The following is a 20,287-nucleotide window of genomic DNA, read 5'->3' as shown; positions in this document are numbered from 1 at the left end:
CGGGAAAAAATCTGAATTTGTTCTGAAAAATCATCGTTTACTGCTGATGAATATTTTTTCTGCACTGATTAAATTTGTATGAATTAGTTGTGGATTGAGACTTGTCTAGAACTAGTTCGAACACTCTTCGAGGCGAAATACGGGCATAACTGTGATTAGGTATGATTTAGGCAATTTTTCTGAATTCGTTTGAGCCTTTCAAGCTACCCTATTAATATGTTATCCCTAGTACCTTGTTTGAGCCTTATTGAAAATCGAATGGCATGCGTGTAAACGTGTGATTAACCCCCCATTCGTCATTTTTTCAAGGTCCTACATTGACTACCTAATTAGCCTAAACACTATTTCCTACCTTTAAGGGAGTAATTTGAATGCTAAAATGTTTTATGGTCCTAGTTGATAATTGTGAAAAATGGAATGGTGTGGTGGATGAGTTGGAAATAAAAAAGGTAGTAGAAAAAAAAAAGAGTTGAAAAAAAATATATGTGTTGAAAAAGTTTTGGAAGAAATTGCTGGGAAAAAGAGAAAAAAGAAAAGAAAAAAGAAAAAAAAATTGAAAAATCATTGAAGTGAAGAAAGAAATAAGTGTGAAATTGTGAAGAAAAGGAGTTGAAATTAGATTAAGCATGAATATAAATTACTCCTTAATTTGAATTCTTATTCCTTCGTTTGTAGCCATGAGCCAGGCCTTACACTATAAGCTAATTTAGTCCTATTGATCGATTTTCAGTTGCCCAATATACTAGTGGACAAGAGTTGCGAGAATTTAGCCTATGGACTGTTGATTGATGTTTTTAATGATTATGAATTTTGATCGAAACACGCACACACTCTTATTTCTTGGCATTTACCTTTTTGTGAGTGTTTTTGATTTAATATTCCTATATTTGATCCTATGCTACCTTGAAAAGTCCTCATGATCTATGAATGTTTGAATTGAAGTTGGATAAGGGTGTTTTGAAACGTGAGTTGCGGAGATTGTGAGTTTATGCGGTTATTTTGGTTTTGATTGAAATTTTCAATTGTTAGTTGGGTGTGATATGATTGGATTTGAAAATTCTTTGAAATCATTGCTGATGCCATTGCTCCATAATATTTTTTGATTATTCTTGTGGGTTTGAGAGATTGAGTTTTGGAATTTGAATTTTAATAGTTTTTCTCGGGACTACCAAAAGTCTAAGTTTGGGGGTATTTGATAAGTGTATTTTATACACTTAATTTAATTATGATTTTAATTGTTAATTGTTTGTTTCGAGCAGATTTATGAGAGTTTTGTTATTTTTGTGCTTACAGAGAATTATTGAATTTATTTGTGAAGAAGAAGAAAAATAAGAATTTAGAAGAGAAAAGAAGAGAAAATTAAAGGGAAGAAAATGAAAAGAAGAAAGAAGAAGAAAGAAGAAAAGAAGAGAACAGGAGAAGGAAACGTGAGAACAGAGATGGGCTTTTCTTTTATTGGGCCTCAATGGTTACCGCTCATTCAAGCGCTAACGAGAAGACAAGAAGCGCTAACGCGCTTGTCAAGTGAAGGCGAGGAGATTGGATTCCAGAAACTTATGCGCGCCCGCGTGAATTCTGGAGCGGCCGCGCGTGGCTAGATTTAATTGTGGGAATTTTTTATCGGGAAGGAAAGTCTCTATTTTTTTGGGCTTTATTCTTGGGCTTTTGAGAGAGATATAAAAAGGGATTTTTAGTCTGAGATTTGGAGAAGATCCGCCACACACATAAACAGAATATCAGAGAAGAGATCGTGACTTTTTGTGGAATTTCTGTGAAGAATTTCTGGAGCTTAATTGAAGAACGAAGACGGAGTTCGATCGACCGCACACGGCGTCGATGACGGATTTGTTCCTTTATCTTTTATTTATTTAATTCTGAATTCATGTCTAGATTTTTGAATAGTTTTATTTGAATTCAGTTATGAACTAATTTTTATAGTCTAGAGGTCGGATGGAACCTGGTGTAGACGCTTTCATGAATTTTTGATTTTATTGAATTGAGTTTCTTCTAGATTAATTGTTTTTCTAAAATTGATTGTCTTTTCAATTATCTGATCAATAATTGATTTGTTATATTTATTTGAAATCTGGAACTCGGAAGAGGAGATTTTGAATAGGACCATTGGAAAATACACTGTTAATTATTTATATCGCTCGGGAGAGTGTATAATTTTAACAGAGCTTTTAAAAAAAAACATTGTTTTGAATTGATCACTGCAAGTAAATTCTTAATATGAATATTGGAATTGAATTGTAGTTGATATATTTTATTCGGCACTCGGGAGAGGGAATAATACACTTAAGTGTTCTTGGCTATTAATTCCTTGAAATTCATGAAGATTAATTAATTAGGATTGATTGTTTTTAAAACCAGGTGAAATTTATACCTCTAGACCATCTTTCTCTGATTGATTTTTCTGAAAGTTGTGTGCGTGCTTATCAAAACTTCATTGCTATTTTATTTTTCTGCAAAATTCTGAAAGTTTGATTTTCTAGATAAAGTTTAGACTATTTTAATTACAAGTACTGAATATTTTCATTTTACTCCCTGTGATATCGATATCTGATTTTATCACTATATTAAAACTTGACACTCGTACGCTTGCGAGAATTTTCACAACAAAACCCAACTTGTGCACAAAAGGAGATTATCAACTTATGGTATGTGTAAAATATTCGTTCTATTATCGTTTCAACTTTACTACCATTAATCAATCAATATATATATATATATATATATATATATATATATATATATATGAGTTTCATTCAAGTTCCCACCTATCATGCCCACTACCATGCCCACCAATGATTTGGCACTATTCTATTGGACCACATCTTTATCACATCCAATAGAATAGTGCCACATCATTGGTGGGCATGGTAGTGGGCATGATAGGTGGGCACTTGAAAGAAACTCATATATATATATATATATATATATATATATATATATATATATATATATATATAACACAGGCTACAAAATGTCGTGGGGGCACAAAGTCTGAATTCATTGTGGATTGAGAAAATAATTAGAGAATGCGACGAGATCAAATTACATCAATTGTTGGATGAATGACCTTCTTTGACACTGGTATAAAAACAATATTTATTTCCCATCATATATTTTAATAATGTATAAATATATATATATATATATATATATATATATATATATATATATATATACTATATATATATGTATTTATATATATATTATATATATATATATACATATTATAAATATATTTTTATAATTTATGTCCGTTCACAATAACGCATGCACATTAATGTTATTTATTTAATTATTTTCATAGGAACGGTTTTACTGGTTTAAAGCATCTATATGTGAGATTGAAAATAAATCAAAGTCATGGTATGACGCGTGTAACAATTATCTCAAAGCAATCGTAAAAACAACGGATGTCGTCAACTGTATCAATTGCAAGATGCATGATGCTTAAATCATGCCAAGGTAATTATTTCCTCGGTTTGGGAATTGATGATAAATTTTTATTTAGACGTAGGTAATCTTTTTCAATTATTCAATTTATATTAAAAATTCTACTTACACTTTGATGTCAATTGAAACTCTATAGATTTCGCTTAACGATGACGGTGAAAAACGACGAAACAACGGCAAGGATTACGTTATTTGAAGACGTGGCTTCAGAGTATATAGGTTGCTCGGTGAACAAATATATTGACTTGCTCAAAAAGGTGTACATGATTGCTAATTACTATTTTCAATTTTTCATGTTTATGAATTACATGATATAAAACACATTTTTAATAGGGTAAATTGCATATATCACCCCTGTGAAATCGCGTGTTTGCTGATAACCCCCTATGAAAATGTTTTGAGCTAGAAGCCCCTTATGATTCTAAATTTGTAGCATACACCCCCTTCTGGCAAAAAAATGACTAAAATGCCCTTAATGTTATAAGATAATTTAATATTAAAATATATTTCTTGTATGACAAATATTATGATAAAATAATTATATATAATTTTCATAGTTATTTAAATAAAATTTGATTATTTTACTCAATTAAATATAGAATTATAAAACCAAATTAATTTAATTATTTATTTAAGCAAGGGTATTTTTATCAATTTTTAACTGAAAAGGGTGTGTATGCTACAAATCTAGAATCACATGGGGTTATTAGCTTAAAAAAATTTCATAGGAAGTTATTAGCAAACTCGGGATTTCACAGGGGTGATATATGCAATTTTTTCTTTTTAATATATGATAATAGAATGAAGGGGCACCAAATATCACAAGTACTCTTGACAATCCGATCAAGGAAGAACATATATTTATCTTCAAGATAGACAAAAAACTTTTTAAGAAGAAGAAGTCTCTCTCTTTTGTGGTGGAAGCGTTCCAAAAACCATTGCAAAAAAACTATGAAGCTGAAATACCGCCACAACAAAGGACACCAAAGAGAAAGAACAAAAAAGATTCACCCAAATCTACAAGCAAGACAAAAAATGTGCAACCACCAAAAGAAGCAACAATTGAAAACATCGACATTGATGATGATGAGAAATTGTCTGCGTTTACTCAAAGAAGAAAACGTCTGATTAAACAAAGGAATGGATCGGATGTGAAAGACGTTAAAGTGAAAAAATAAATTTCTTACGTTTGTTACAATGTGATGCTCAAATAAATTTCAAGAATCTTATTACAATAAATTTCATTTTATTTCTCGTTCTAATTTATTTTAATACATATATGCCCTCACGTGCAATGCACGTGCATATTACTAGTTCCCATAAACATGGGAATGGCCGAATGGTCATTCCCACCTCCCATTTCCATATTTATATGCAATATTTTCCATATTTAAATTATTTAAACTAATATTTACTTATATAATTATAACAATATATTATAATATATATAAAAATAATTATGTTATTAGTTTATTATTATATTAATAATAATATTTTTGTAATATTAATTATTAGTATTATGATTTATTTAATTATTATTATTATTATTATTTATGAAGGTATTAATAAAAAATATTATTATTTATTTATTACAAAAATAATATTATTATTTGAAAATAATAATTAATATTATTTATCTATTATAAAAATTAAAAAATAATATTATAATTTTATCTTATTATTATAATAAAATAATTATTATTATTATAAAATAAAAATTTAAATTATTTAAACCATATAATGATAATTTTATTGATACATCTTCAATATTAATAATAATAATAAAAAGCTTATGAATTACTATTATTTTGATATATGTAGTTAAAATATGATTTTTTTATTAAAAATTATTTTATTCCATTCTTTTTTCATTTCAATAGTACCAATCGTTGGAATGGAATCAAACAACCATTTCATTCCCAATCACATTCCATTCCAAAATTGATTACATTCCTACCTTATTCCTTTCCAACGTACGTACCAATCATGTCCTTAATAATCATGTAATATTATAAAAATTTATAATATAATAAAAATAATTTTAAATAAAAACTGTCATAATATTTTTTTAAAAGACACTTATTTTAATAAATAAAATATTAATAATAATAATTAAATTAATATTAATATTAATATTTATATTATTTTTACTATAAAGATAGTTTTATAATGATCAATAGATTATTAATAGTTATAATTTTTATTGTTTTTAAACAATAATTATAATAAATATTTTTTAACCTATAATAATATTTTTGAGTAGTTATTATTTAAATTTTAGTTAAGAAATTATTTGATAATAAAAATAATTTTATTTCATTCCTGTTTTATTTTTTCGGTACCAATAATTTGAATGAAATAGACTTATAATTCCATTCATATTCTTATTTCATTCCAAAGTTGTTTTCATCCAAACTTTATTCAATTCATAAAATAAATATAAATTAACCAATTTGTATTTTTAAACAGTACAAATAAAAATTATGAAATACATAATTGAATATGAGATTTTTATCATAAAAACACATTATACTTGAAAAATTATAAATAAGAAAAATTAAGTAAAATATTAAATATATAAAGATTTAAAAATCAAAATCAAAATATAATTATTTGTAATTTTTTAAATTATATTAAACCAAATTATTTTACGGAAACCAAACATAAAATTATTGAATTAACTGAAATTTTTTAAAACTAAACCGAATTTTTGAATTAATCGAATCGATTTTTGAATTCATTCGGTGGGTTCGGTTTAACGAAAATAATGAACATCCCTAATTTACTTGAAATCATTAATTTCAAAAGAAGTGCACTAGTATTGAAATGTAAATTATAAGTCTCCTAAAAAAAATAAATATAAATTATAAGACAAAAAAAAATGATACAAGAAAATGACAAGAAAAAATATGATGTTTTTTTTAAAAAAATTAAAATGTATAGTATAAAAAGGCCAAAATAGAGAACAAAAGCCCCAAAAATTTTAGGAAAAAAAAACTCCAAATTTTTTTTTATAATAAAGAATTAAATATATTAAAAAGCAAAACAAAAATAATATTGAATATTGTGATGTGGGTGGAATAAAAAAATTTGAATTTAAAATATATAAAAAATAAATAAAAAAGAAAAAAGAAAAATGTACTGTGTCGTGAAGCCATTGCCACAGTAGAGGATCCTTTCCCAATAGTGAAGGACGATTGAAAAGTTTTTGAGAAACAAATGACCTTTATTATCGTTTGATTACAAATCAAATAAGCGACTTGATTCTTTGTAAATAACATAGTTAGAGTTAATAATTAAATATGTAAATTTAAATGAGTGGTATATATATTTCGATAGACATATCTACAATTATCATTAGTTTGTTGTTTTTATAAGTGGTGACAATAAATTAATTGATTTAATATTAGTTAGATTATGTAAATTTTTGTAATTTGTGTGTTTTTTTTGTTTATAATTTCAAAATTTTGGGGTATTTTTGAAATATTCATTACGTGTTTTTATATTTCCTCATTAAAAATCTTACTAGAAAAAACACATTGGGATAAAAACCTTAGTAAGAAAAAAAGAGTATTGTCACCTAAACTCCTCATCATCTTAACACGAACGATTCTTCACACATTTTGTAGATTGCGAATCCCAATGTTATATATATGTTTTCTGAATATTGTCGTAGGAAGTGCCTTTGTGAAGAAATATGATGAGTTTTTCACTTGATTGAATATAACGAATATCGATATTTTTATTCTTCTCAAGCTCTTGGGTGAATGCGAAGAACTTAAGGGGAATATGTTTAGTTATGTTGCTTTTGATGTATCCTTCTTTCATTTGAGTAACACATGCAACATTATCTTCGTATATTGTCGCAGGCTTCTTGTCGAATGATAATCCGCATGAGATTTGGATATGTTGGGTTATTGATTTTAGTCACACACATTCATGGCTTGCTTCATGTAGTGCAATAATCTCGGCATGATTTGATGAAGTTGTTACTAGTGTTCGATTCTGTGAACGCCAAATAATTGCAGTACCTCCATGAGTAAATACATATCCGGTTTGGGAACGTGCCTTATGTGGATCAGATAAATATCCAGCATCAGCATAACCAATTATGCTTTGATTGATACTTTTTTAATACAAAAGTCTCAAATCTGTTGTTCCTCGTAGATAACGGAATATATATTTAATTCCAATATTCCAGTGCTTTTTTGTTGGATATGACCTAAATCTTGCCAATAAGTTTACAGCAAAACATATATCAGGTCTAGTACAATTTGCAAGATACATAAAAACACCAATAACACTTAGATATGATACTTCTGGACCAAGAATAACTCCATCATCTTCACATGGGAAGAATAGACCATTTTCTATGTTCAATGATCTAACAAACATTGGAGTACTTAAAAGGATTTGATTTATCCATATTAAAACGTTTAGGGCAATTTTCTGTATAATTTGACTAGTGAACAAATATTCCACATTCTTTTTGGTCAATTTTCATACCCAGACAATACTTGGTTTTTCCAAGGTCATTCATTTTAAATTATTCCTTCAAATACAACACAACTTTTTGAATTTCCTTATTCGTTCCAATGATGTTTAAATCATCAACATATATAGTATAATTACGCATCCGGATGTTGTTTTCTTGATGAAAACAAGGGCATATTGAATTGTTTATATATATCTTTTTCATCAAGTGTTCACTTAGCCGATTATACCACATTCGATCGTATTGCTTTTAACTCATATTTTCAATTTTATAGAATAACATTCTTTGGGTTTTTTTTACTAATTTTGTGCTTCAGGCATCTTAAATCCTTCAGAAATTTTCATATATATATATATATATATATATATATTACTATCGAGTGATCCGTATAAGTAAGCTGTAACAACATCTATAAGAAACATTTCTAAATTTTCAGACACCACCAAACTAATCAAATATCGAAATATAATTGCATCCATAACATGAGAATACGTTTCTTCATAATCAATTTTAGGCCTTTGAGAAAAACCTTGTGCAACAAGTCGAGCTTTATATTTTACTATTTTATTTTTCTCATTATGCTTTCGAATAAAAACTCATCTGTATCCAACAGGTTTTACACCTTCAGGTGTAAGGACTATAGGTCCAAAAATATTATGTTTATTTAGCGAATCCAACTCTACCTGGATGACGTTTTTCCATTTTATTCAGTCCTACCGATTCTTACATTCACCAAATATTTTGGTTCATGATCTTCATTCTCATTTATAATGTCAAATGCCACGTTGTAAGAAAATATATCATTAATTCTTCTACATCATTTCGGTTCCATATTTTTTCAGTATTAATATAATTGATAGAAATTTCACGAATCTTGTAAGTTTGTGATTCTAACAGAGCATTTTCATCATCATGTGTTTTTGTTGAAACATCATTCTCTATTTTGTGATCATCGTGCTTCTCTATGCATTTTCTTTTTCGAGGATTTTTATCCTTGGAACAGATTATCCTTCCACGCTTAATGCATTTTATGACATCATGAGTGTCTCTGTTTTCAATTCGTTACTTTGAAATTTCAATTAGAGCAGGAGCATTTACAGCATGTATATATGATTTAGTTACCTCTTTTGTGTCTCTAAATGCATATGATATTTGATTTGCTATAATTTGCAAGTGCACAATTTGTTGTAAGTCTCTCACATTGTTTAGTTCTTGGATCCAGATGTAACAATGATGGTACATACCAAGTAATTTACTTTTCGGTATGTTTCTTTTCTCCCCCTAACATTGAGAATATTTTCTCATTAAAATGACAATCAACAAAACGTGCTGTAAACACATCGTTTGTCTGAGGCTCAAGATATCGAATGATGGATAGACTATCATAGCCGATATAAATTTCAATATTTTTTTGAGGTCCCATTTTTTTTCGTTGAGGTGGTGCAATATGCACATATACCATACATCCAAATATTCTCAGATGAGAAATGTCTGGTTCTTTACCAAATGCAAGCTGCAATGAGGGGTATTTATGATATGCACTTGGTCTGATACGAATTAATGCAGCAGTATGTAAAATTGCATGTCCTCATATAGAAATAGGGAGTTTTGTTTTCATAATCATTAGTCTAGCAATCATTTGTAGACTTTTAATCAATGATTCAACTAATCCATTTTGTGTATGTACATGAGCAACATAATGCTCAACATTAATTTCCATTGACATACAATAATCATTGAAAATTTGGAAAATAAATTCACCAACATTATCTAGTTTAATTTTCTTGATTGTATAATCAGAAAATTGATTTCGCAATTTTATTATTTGAGCAAGTAATCTTGAAAATTCCACATTACAAGTTGATAATAAACATACATGTGACCATCTGCTGGAGGCATCGATCAATATCATAAAGTATCGAAATGGTTCACATGGTGGATGAATTGACCCACAAATATCACCCTGAATATGTTCAAGAAACATGGGTGATTCAGTTTTTATTTTAGCTCCTGATGGTCTAATAATAATTTTTCCAAAAAAAAACATGTTTTACATTGAAACTTATTATTCTGAAAGATCTTTTGATTTTTCAGCGGATGACCATGTGTATTTCTATAATTCTTCGCATCATAATTGAACCAGGATATCCTAATTTATCATGACAATTAGTTAATATTTAATAATTTTCAACTACCATGTTTGATTCAATTGGACTTATATGTGTATAATACAATCCAATAGGGAGCATTGATAGTTTTTCAACTACATATTTCTTTCCTGATTTATATGTGGTAAGACACATATATTTCTCATTTCCTTCATTTATTTTCTGAGTATCATACCCATGAAAATATATGTCATTAAGACTCAACAAATTCATTTTCTATTATGGTGAATACAAAGCTTTATTTATCAAAAAAATTTTACCATGAGGTAACAAAAAATGTGATTTACCACAACTGTGAGACCTCGATTCTAATCATCTAATCTCATAATAAACAATAATAAAGCATACAAGATTACAAGTAATGAATTTTATTTTTTTTTTAAACACATGCACGGACCTCGTGCACACATCCGTGCACGGGTCCGTGCCTACAATTTCAAGAACACACGGACCCCGGGTCAAGTCCGGAAAGGGGTCCGTGCAAAACATCAAAAATAGCCAATTCTATGCCAGCCTACACGGACCCTTACACATGAAGGGCACGGGGTCCGTGCATGCACAAAAAAACCAAGATTCTGAAATGCGAGGAGGCACGGACCCTTACACAAAAGAGGCACGGGGTCCGTGCTCTGCTACACCAGAAAAACTTCAGCAATTACAGAGTCGAAATCAAGCAATGCAACTCCCAAATTTTCATCAAAACATAATCATGCATTAAATCACAATATCTCCAAATAAGACATGAAGTTTTAGAGTTGATCAATGCTCAAAAGGATAGAACATGCATCGGTTCTAGCTATTACAATCCGAATACAAAACATAACAAGTTCGATTACATAATCGACTTCTAAAACACCAAGGCCTCGCTCTATCAACTCGACCATCTAGCCATGCGATCTCTGAATTGGTCCTGCCCCACCTGTTGCCAAGCACACATACAAAGACAAGACAACAGCCGGATAATCCGGTGAGAATAATATTCCCAGTAAAAGAGACTATCATATAATAACATGTAAATATATCAAAACATGATATCAAATCAAATTCCACATATTCCTCAAGTAATTCATTCAATTGCGGAATTAAAATGATATGCATGACTTTAAAACTTTTGGATTATCAGACTCAGATAATCAAATGGAATTCTTCTTTCTTTCTTTCTTCGGTTTGGGATCCCGAGGTTAAAATATCCAAATATTACACCAAACTCCCCTTTCGAGGTGGACGAGGTATATTTTAATCCTCTAGACTCTAGGGCATTAAAGTGAGTTAATCGACACTTGTAGTAAATCGCCTACCAAGGCCACTCAGCTATAATCTCCAGATCGTCTAATTCAAAATGAATAATCAATCGTCTCAATATGAATGCATATGTAATCTCATGCATTCAAATATAAATTCAATCATAAATTCATATAAGCATATAAACATGCAAGTATGTGATTTCTTCTAGGACACTCGAATGAAACCGGATTCGAGTTAATCGTTCTATTCCATTTCAAATTCATCTTATACCTTATTCGCTTCGAAGGTACTTCAATCTGAAAAATCAATAATAAGGATAATAATCAATATCCAATCAAATTCATTCAAAACTCAATCAAACTTCTTCGATCGATAAATAAGAAAATCGATACTGTACCGACTTCAAGCTTCCAAACTGTCCAAAGCTGCTATCTCGCAACTCTGCTGACTTCAATTCAATCTATCAGAAGGATTCATAAGGATCAATATCGACATCAAAAGCTCACTCAAACTCGATACGATCAAAACATAGAAACGATATCCAAAACTCAAACTGACGGCATAACGACTATAAACTGATCAAACCGGAAACGCAGACAGCAATTCAACAATCCAATAAACTCATTTCAATCAATACATAACATTTCCAATCCAATCCCAACACATCTCAAATTCAAAGATTTCGAAAATCACTAAGAAAATCATAACAATTCCGATCATCGTTAGATTTTCGAACCGGCTTAGATATACTATCACAGCTACCTCAAGAACATCCTCTCCGAATATCAATCAATTCTAAAGACATCCAAAAATGTAAACCTCGTAGAAATAATAGAAACTTACTTCCAAACGGAGCACTCGACGCTGTCATCGCAGATATCAACTTCAGATCAAATTCCAACGGACGGATCGAGCTAAAATCGAAATCACAAAGCTTGAGGAAGCTTTGAGGTGCTTCAATGGAGGGAGACATTTGGGAGGGATGAAGGAAGAGAATTGAAGACTTAGTCAAAGTCTAGATATTATAACAAATCCTTATTTTGTGTTTTAGTCCCTGAAATTTCCAAAAATTGCATTCTAGTCCCTGATCCAAATCGAATCGGCCCTCGACTTCTAGAATCTCTGATTATCTCAAATAAAGTCCATTAAGATAATTTTGGTGCGTTACAATTCTCCCCCTCTAAGAATCGATTTCGTCCTCGAAATAAATTACAGTTCTATCACAAGGTTGAGGATAGAATCACAGGACTGCAATAAGAATTTACATCTCGGAACTAAGTCCAAAATCTGCTTCCAATCTAACTCTGAAATCATTCGTCTCAATCAGTTCGACATCTCAACAACAGGAGAAAGTCAGAAACTCTAGTCGATTAATTCATCAACATTCTATCCGTCTATCAAAAGTCGTCTCATCCTCGTCAGAACATCCTTACAATTCAGTCACATTTCAAATCATCTACCGTTCTAACTCATGAGACACAGAAAGTTCACCTCGAAAATGAAGGAGATCTTCATCTCTCCTCGTACAACTTCTAGAGAGGTGTTTTCCATATATCATTAGATCGTTGCCGTTGTACGAAGTCTCCACAAAAATCAAGAATTCTGCCAACTAGTGCTAAGTCGAGCACTACAACTCATGGCAATTCCTCTAAAGTTCGACTCATCTGATCTGTTTGTACGTCGTTCTGAGGGTAACGAATCGAAACTAGTTGAAATCAACAAAAAAAATTCTCTTCAAAGTATATGCCGAGAGAACAATAACATCAAGGATCTCTGTCGAGACCGACAGACTTCGGCAATTCATGACATCTGAAAACCTCTGACAAGATATCAATTTTCTGTTCTTCATCAAAATCATTCTGTACAAAAAAAACTGTAGCGGATTCCATCAATCAATCAATCAAAAACAGACAGTAGATAAAATAAGAATAATTCCAAAATCTCAATAAGAAGAAATCCCAGCACTGAAAGATCATTAGCACTGAAAATCAGAATACATGAAAGCGGATAATCAAAAATTCCATAACCAGAGAATAAGGATCGAAGAAATTCATTCTGTCCAAATCAAAATTCAAACATCGAGTTAACATACAACTGTTCGGCGTACAATTCTGAAAAGATTCTCGAAATCTCTGTACGATCAATACAATTCTCATAACCAGAAAACAAGAAATTTATCAATAAGAATTCCTAATTTCAACTAATACTTCAGAAAGATTCGGTCAACAGAAAATTTTTCAACAATGCAGGAGTATTCGTCAAATCAAACGGCCTGTCCAAAGTTCAAAACGACCAAACTTAAACCCGAAAACGATTCTGAGAAAGTTCTCTCTTTACAAACCTCCTGTAGATAAATTTCGGATCCCCCTTCAGTGTCGAACTCGTTCTGACAATCGGGGCCAATCTAGAAGTTCATTTCGAACAACTTCAGTCGTTCAATAACCACTGGCACATCAACCAGTTACAATCCAATACATCAACTGTAAAGCTTCGGGAGTTCGTTCATACTATTCTGTAACAATAGTCATTCAACAGAATAAATCAAGAATTCTTAGAATCGAGAATTCTTAACGGAGGATTCCATCACTCGTACAACGATACTCCGATGACATCTCATCTCAGACTCAACAAAGTAGCCTTGCTACGAAAATCATCGAATTGTGACCCCAATTCCATTTTGAATCAGAATATACTGAACAACAAAAAATCGGATCGTTCTCTCTCTGACTGTTGACAGTTCATAACATCAGAAGCCATACCTCGAACCTCATGCTTCCTCGTCCTCTATTCGATCTGATTCCTCAATTCATCAAACATCTTCCGATCATCTGGAAGAACACTGAATGAACTTTCAAGTTCCAATCTCCTTATACTCTGTCTCAAACTGGAACATCTGGCACAACAAAAGTTATTAGCTAAGAAGGCATCAATATAAACCTGAAACTCAGATTATACCCAGATATGATCTATCTTCATCGGATTCTGAAAGGTCGAATCTGATTCCAAAGCGTTCTCAATCTTCTCAATCAACTCTGGTTCGAAATCGAATGAAGGAGTCAAGATAAATGTTTCATCTGTTCCCGACTCTAACAGAAGTGCAGCAATCATCTATCAAAGAGGACAACTGAAGTAGATAAAATAAGAACAAATCATTTAGCTTAAATTCTTAGCTGTTACAATCAATTCTCCGGATAACAATAGAATTTGCAGTCAGATTAATCCTCCTCTAAAACTCTCTCTCCCAACTCAGAATCAGTTCGGACTACGACGATCAACTTCTATCTTCCAAGATTAGAACAGATTACGGAAATCTTCCAAGCAAGAAAATGATGCTAGATCTTTCGAGCAATAAGATCTCTGTGAGACTCAAATCGGAAACTAACATTGCGTCTCGAGCGTCTTCAACTTCGTCGAAGCTCAAGTTAACAAGGAGTTCTTGTGAACAAGAATAAGTCTCAACTCTCAATAAGAAGGAGTGCAAAGCACCGAAAGGTCATCAATACCGAATAAATCAATAATACTGAGGTGCTATTCAATCTCTCCTTCAATTCAATAGGAACTGGTCTCAAAGATACACACTAACAGAAGAACATAATCTGCTGAGTAATCGTCTTCTCAACAATAAGAATTCCTCAAAGGATTCGCGATAGAACACGCTAAATCCTAGAATCTTCAAATTTCAGATAAGGACGTCAATCCAGATCAATTCATAACAGCTCTAGTCTTGAGGTGTTCTATAAAATTCCATCTTCCTAGAGAAAAGATCGAGGAAAAGACAACTCGGTCTCAACAAGATTCAGACGTCAAAAGAATAGCATAATTGATCGGCACGCAAATCTGCGAACAATTCTTAAAGAATCTGAATGATCAATACGGCTCTTCGAAGGATAAGAGATTCATCGATAAGAATACTCAAGAACTCATCTACAAATCTCTGAAAGATTCGTTTCAAAGGACTCATAACATTGCAGATGCAATTCCAATTCAATCTGTACGCTAAAATTCAATTCCGTCGTACTACATTCTGAATTCGATCTCTGAAACCTCTTCCCTTCAGATTATCAATCGATGATGTCTGATCTAAATTCAATGTTGAACTCTTCCTCTCGATGCGGAGGCAAATCTGGAATCTCAACAAGAACAACATCAGCAAATTCAACAACTCTTTAAAATCAACCAACACGGCTGATTGAAGGCATCATCGGAGGTAAATCCACCGTCTGTCATCTCAAATCCAAATCTGGCAACAATCTGAAATCAACCTCGGTTGCTCTGTACTCGGTTAATGCACTACATCGATAATATAATCAAAATCTGATAATTGAAGTATAGTACTGTTCTGTACAATCAACTCCCTTCGAAACAAAGTTCAAAAATTCGAACTAAACTCACCGCAACTAATTCAGATACTCAAAAGTAGAGGAAACATTAATCTAACTTCTCAATAAGAAGAAAAATTTGCATCAATATCTAACAGTATAAGAGTCGAAAGACCAAAATCGAACAGTTACCTGCTTCATCATCATCAGGAGCAGTTAGAGTCTGTGAATCCTCGATAAGAGCAAGTACCACAGCCTGTCGCAGAAATTCAGATTTAAAAAAACTCTACGAAACGACCAAACCTTGTTTCTCTAAGGCTTTCTTCTTCGATAACCACCAATCCTTTCGAAATGCCTTGCAGTTGGTACCCAAATAACCGAATCCGTCGTTCGTCCATGTAATCTAAAAAAAATCAAACAACTGATCGATCTCTTCTAATCAGCTTCCACACCCAAACTCATTCTCAGAACTACTCAAAGTTGGAGGGCTAAAAGACTGAAATCTCATCAGTAATGATTCCCTCAGTGTCGGAGTGACATCCATCAGTTCAGTCACAGAACAATTCTGTACAATAGGGTTCGCTACTAATTGAATCCTGTTCAAAACTTGCCGAATAAAAAATCTGATTCAAGAGGATTAGGACACAACATCTCAATTACATCTATCTGGTGTCCAACAACCTCAATTTGACATACTCATTCGATCTCTAGAGTATTCAACGCAACCAGTAACCCAAAATAGTTCGTATCTCAATTAATTCATGCTTTAAAAATTAAATCACATATCCAAGTAATTCAAATAATTCTCAATCATAAAGCATGCTCGCATATTCTTAAACCATAGAATTAATCAATCACATGCGAGAATTCAATTCATGCGGACTCGATCTACCCCGCTCGCTTCTAAATTTGGTTCAAGATCTTATCTCTCTGATACCACTTAATGTGAGACCTCGATTTTAATCATCTAATCTCATGATAAACAATAATAAAGCATACAAGATTACAAGTAATGATTTTTTTTAAAACACATGCACGGACCCCGTGCACACATCCGTGCACATGTCCGTTCCTACAATTTCAAGAACACATGGACCCCGGGTCAAGTCCGGAAGGGGGTCCGTGCAAAACATCAAAAATAGCCAATTCTCTGCCAGCCTACACGGACCCTTACACATGAAGGGCACGGGGTCCGTGCATGCACAAAAAAACCAAGATTTTGAAATGCGAGGAGGCATGGACCCTTACACAAAAGAGGCACGGGGTCCGTGCTCTGCTACACCAGAAAAACTTCAGCAATTACAGAGCCGAAATCATGCAATGCAACTCCCAAATTTTCATCAAAACATAATCATGCATTAAATCACAATCTCTCCAAATAAGACATGAAGTTCTAGAGTTGATCAATGCTCAAAAGGATAGAACATGCATCGGTTCTAGCTATTACAATCCGAATACAAAACATAACAAGTTTGATTACATAATCGACTTCTAAAACACCAAGGCCTCACTCTATCAACTCGGCCTTCTAGCCATGCGATCTCTGACTCGGTCCTACCCCACCTGTTGCCAAGCACATATACAAAGACAAGACAACAGCCGGATAATCCGGTGAGAATAATATTCCTAGTAAAAGAGACTACCATATAATAACATGTAAATATATCAAAACATGATATCAAATCAAATTCCACATATTCCTCAAGTAATTCATTCAATTGCAGAATTAAAATGATATGCATGACTTTAAAACTTTTGGATTATCAGACTCAGATAATCAAATGGAATTCTTCTTTCTTTCTTTCTTCGGTTTGGGATCCCGAGGTTAAAATATCCAATGATTACACCGAACTCCCCTTTCGAGGTGGACGAGGTATATTTTAATCCTCTAGACTCTAGGGCATTATAGTGAGTTAATCAACACTTGTAGTAAATCGCCTACCAAGGCCACTCATGCATTCAAATATAAATTCAATCATAAATTCATATAAGCATATAAACATGCAAGTATGTGATTTTTTCTAGGACACTCGAATGAATCCGGATTCGAGTTAATCGTCCTATTTCATTTCAAAGTCATCTTATACCTTATTCGCTTCGAAGGTACTTCAATCTGAAAAATCAATAATAAGGATAATAATCAATATCCAATCAAATTCGTTCAAAACTCAATCAAACTTCTTCGATCAATAAATAAGAAAATCGATACTGTACCGACTTCAATCTTCCAAACTGTCCAAAGCTGCTATCTCGCAACTCTGCTGACTTCAATTCAATCTATCAGAAGGAGTCATAAGGATCAATATCGACATCAAAAGCTCACTCAAACTCGATACGATCAAAACATAGAAACGATATCCAAAACTCAAACTGACGGCATAACGGCTATAAACTGATCAAACCGGAAACGCAAACAGCAATTCAACAATCCAATAAACTCATTTCAATCAATACATAACATTTCCAATCCAATCCCAACACATATCAAATTCAAAGATTTCGAAAATCACTAAGAAAATCATAACAATTCCGATCGTCGTTAGATTTTCGAACCGTCTTAGATATACTATCACAGCTACCTCAAGAACATCCTCTCCGAATATCAATCAATTCTAAAGACATCCAAAAATTCAAACCTCGTAGAAATAATAGAAAGTTACTTCCAAACGGAGCACTCGATGTTGTGATCGCAGATATGAACTTCAGATCAAATTCCAACGGACGGATCGAGCTAAAATCGAAATCACAAAGCTTGAGGAAGCTTTGAGGCGCTTCAATGGAGGGAGACATTTGGGAGGGATGAAGGAAAAGAATGGAAGACTTAGTCAAAGTCTAGATATTATAACAAATCCTCATTTTGCATTTTAGCCCCTGAAATTTCCGAAAATTGCATTCTAGTCCCTGATCCAAATCGAATCGGCCCTCGACTTCTAGAATCTCTGATTATCTCAAATAAAGTCCATTAAGATAATTTTGGTGCGTTACAACAACCTTCAATAAAATCTACAAGACCTGATAGTGTATTCACCATTGTTTTTGTTGGCTTTAGTTCCAAGAAATATCTTTTATCTCGGAGAATAGTGTGTATTGTACCACTATCAGGTATGAAAACTTTCATGTGATTAGTTTCTTGTTTAGCTTTGCTTATAGCATTTTCCATATTTAATTTTAAAAAAATGCAATGAAAATAAATTATTGAAATTAAAAAAATATAACACATACCAGAATTATACAATAAAACATTATCATGTGAATACAAGAAAAAAAAAATATTTTACATTTCTTTTCCACCTTTATATTGATCATTTTCAGAGAAAGCATTCAGAAAATCTGCAGCATCAAAATAAGTTGAATCACTCAAACGGTCACTGTGTTAAGTGAAGTTGGTCTCTTTTTCTTTTTCCTTTATCGATTTCTTATAGAGCTTACAAAGGTGCTCAGGGGCTCGGCAAATACGAGACCAATGTCATGGGGTGCTGCATCTAAAATAAGAACTTTAAAATCGTTTTGAGTGATTTTCATTAACACTCACGTTCTCATGATGCCTCTTTAGTGGGTGGTTCATGAAGTCTTTTTGAGATGAGTTATAGAATTAACTACCTCGATTATTTTCAAAACCACGGTCGCAACCACGACCACGTCCACGCCCACGACCTCGACCTTGGCCACGACCAAAATCTTTGTTTACGACTTTGATTTTGGTTTCCAAGTTTATTAAATCCATTTTTACTTACAATATTTAATTTTGGAAATGTTGTTGATCCAGTGGGTCAGGACTAAAGATGTCAAAATGGGCTAGGTCCGTCAGGTTAGCCCGCCCCGCCATACAAAATAGGTGGGTTGGGTTGGCAATTTTCCAATCCGCCTAAAAGGTGGGTCGGCCCACCCTGCCCCACCTAATGGTGGGTTGCGGATTGGCCCGCCAAAATCCGCCAAACTACACGTAGGCCCGCTGAGTTGGCCCACCCCACCACCTAAAATAGGTGGGTTGGATTGATGTTTTCCCAACCCGCCTAAAAGGGGGGTCGGCTCACCCCGTCCCTCCTAATGGTGGGTTGCGATGGGTTGTGGGCCGGCCCATCCCGCTAGCCCGTTTTGTCGCCTAAGAGGATAGAGTTATATTTGATGCGTGAAAATTTGAAAAAATTTTCTCAATCATTTTCGATTCCGTAACCTATGTCCGCAAAATTTTAATTGCGAGATTATTAGATACATTATCGAGTTATAACCATTGACTTTCTTAATTAAATTCTTGGAATCTTAACGTATTTCATTTATCACGAGCGGTCGGAAGTATAACTTCTCTTATATGTTCAAATATTTCTTTTAATCATTTCCATAAAGCCATGTGATCTTTTTCAATGAGATATTCACATTTTAATCCTTCATCAAGATGTCGACGCAAAAATATCATAGCTTTTGCTTTATCTTGTGATGACGAGATACCATTTTCTTTAATGGTCTCATTTAGACCCAATGACTCAAGATGCATTTATGATCCTATTATTCTTTTTGGATAAAATCTAGCTAAAATAATATTTATTATTATTTTATTGTGAGCGCTCGAGCTGCAATAAACTACCGCCCGAGCGCAG

The sequence above is a fragment of the Henckelia pumila genome, chromosome 2, assembly GCF_033568475.1.
Source record: "Henckelia pumila isolate YLH828 chromosome 2, ASM3356847v2, whole genome shotgun sequence".
Taxonomy (NCBI): Eukaryota; Viridiplantae; Streptophyta; class Magnoliopsida; order Lamiales; family Gesneriaceae; genus Henckelia; species Henckelia pumila.
Note: the sequence above shows the minus strand (reverse complement) of the source record.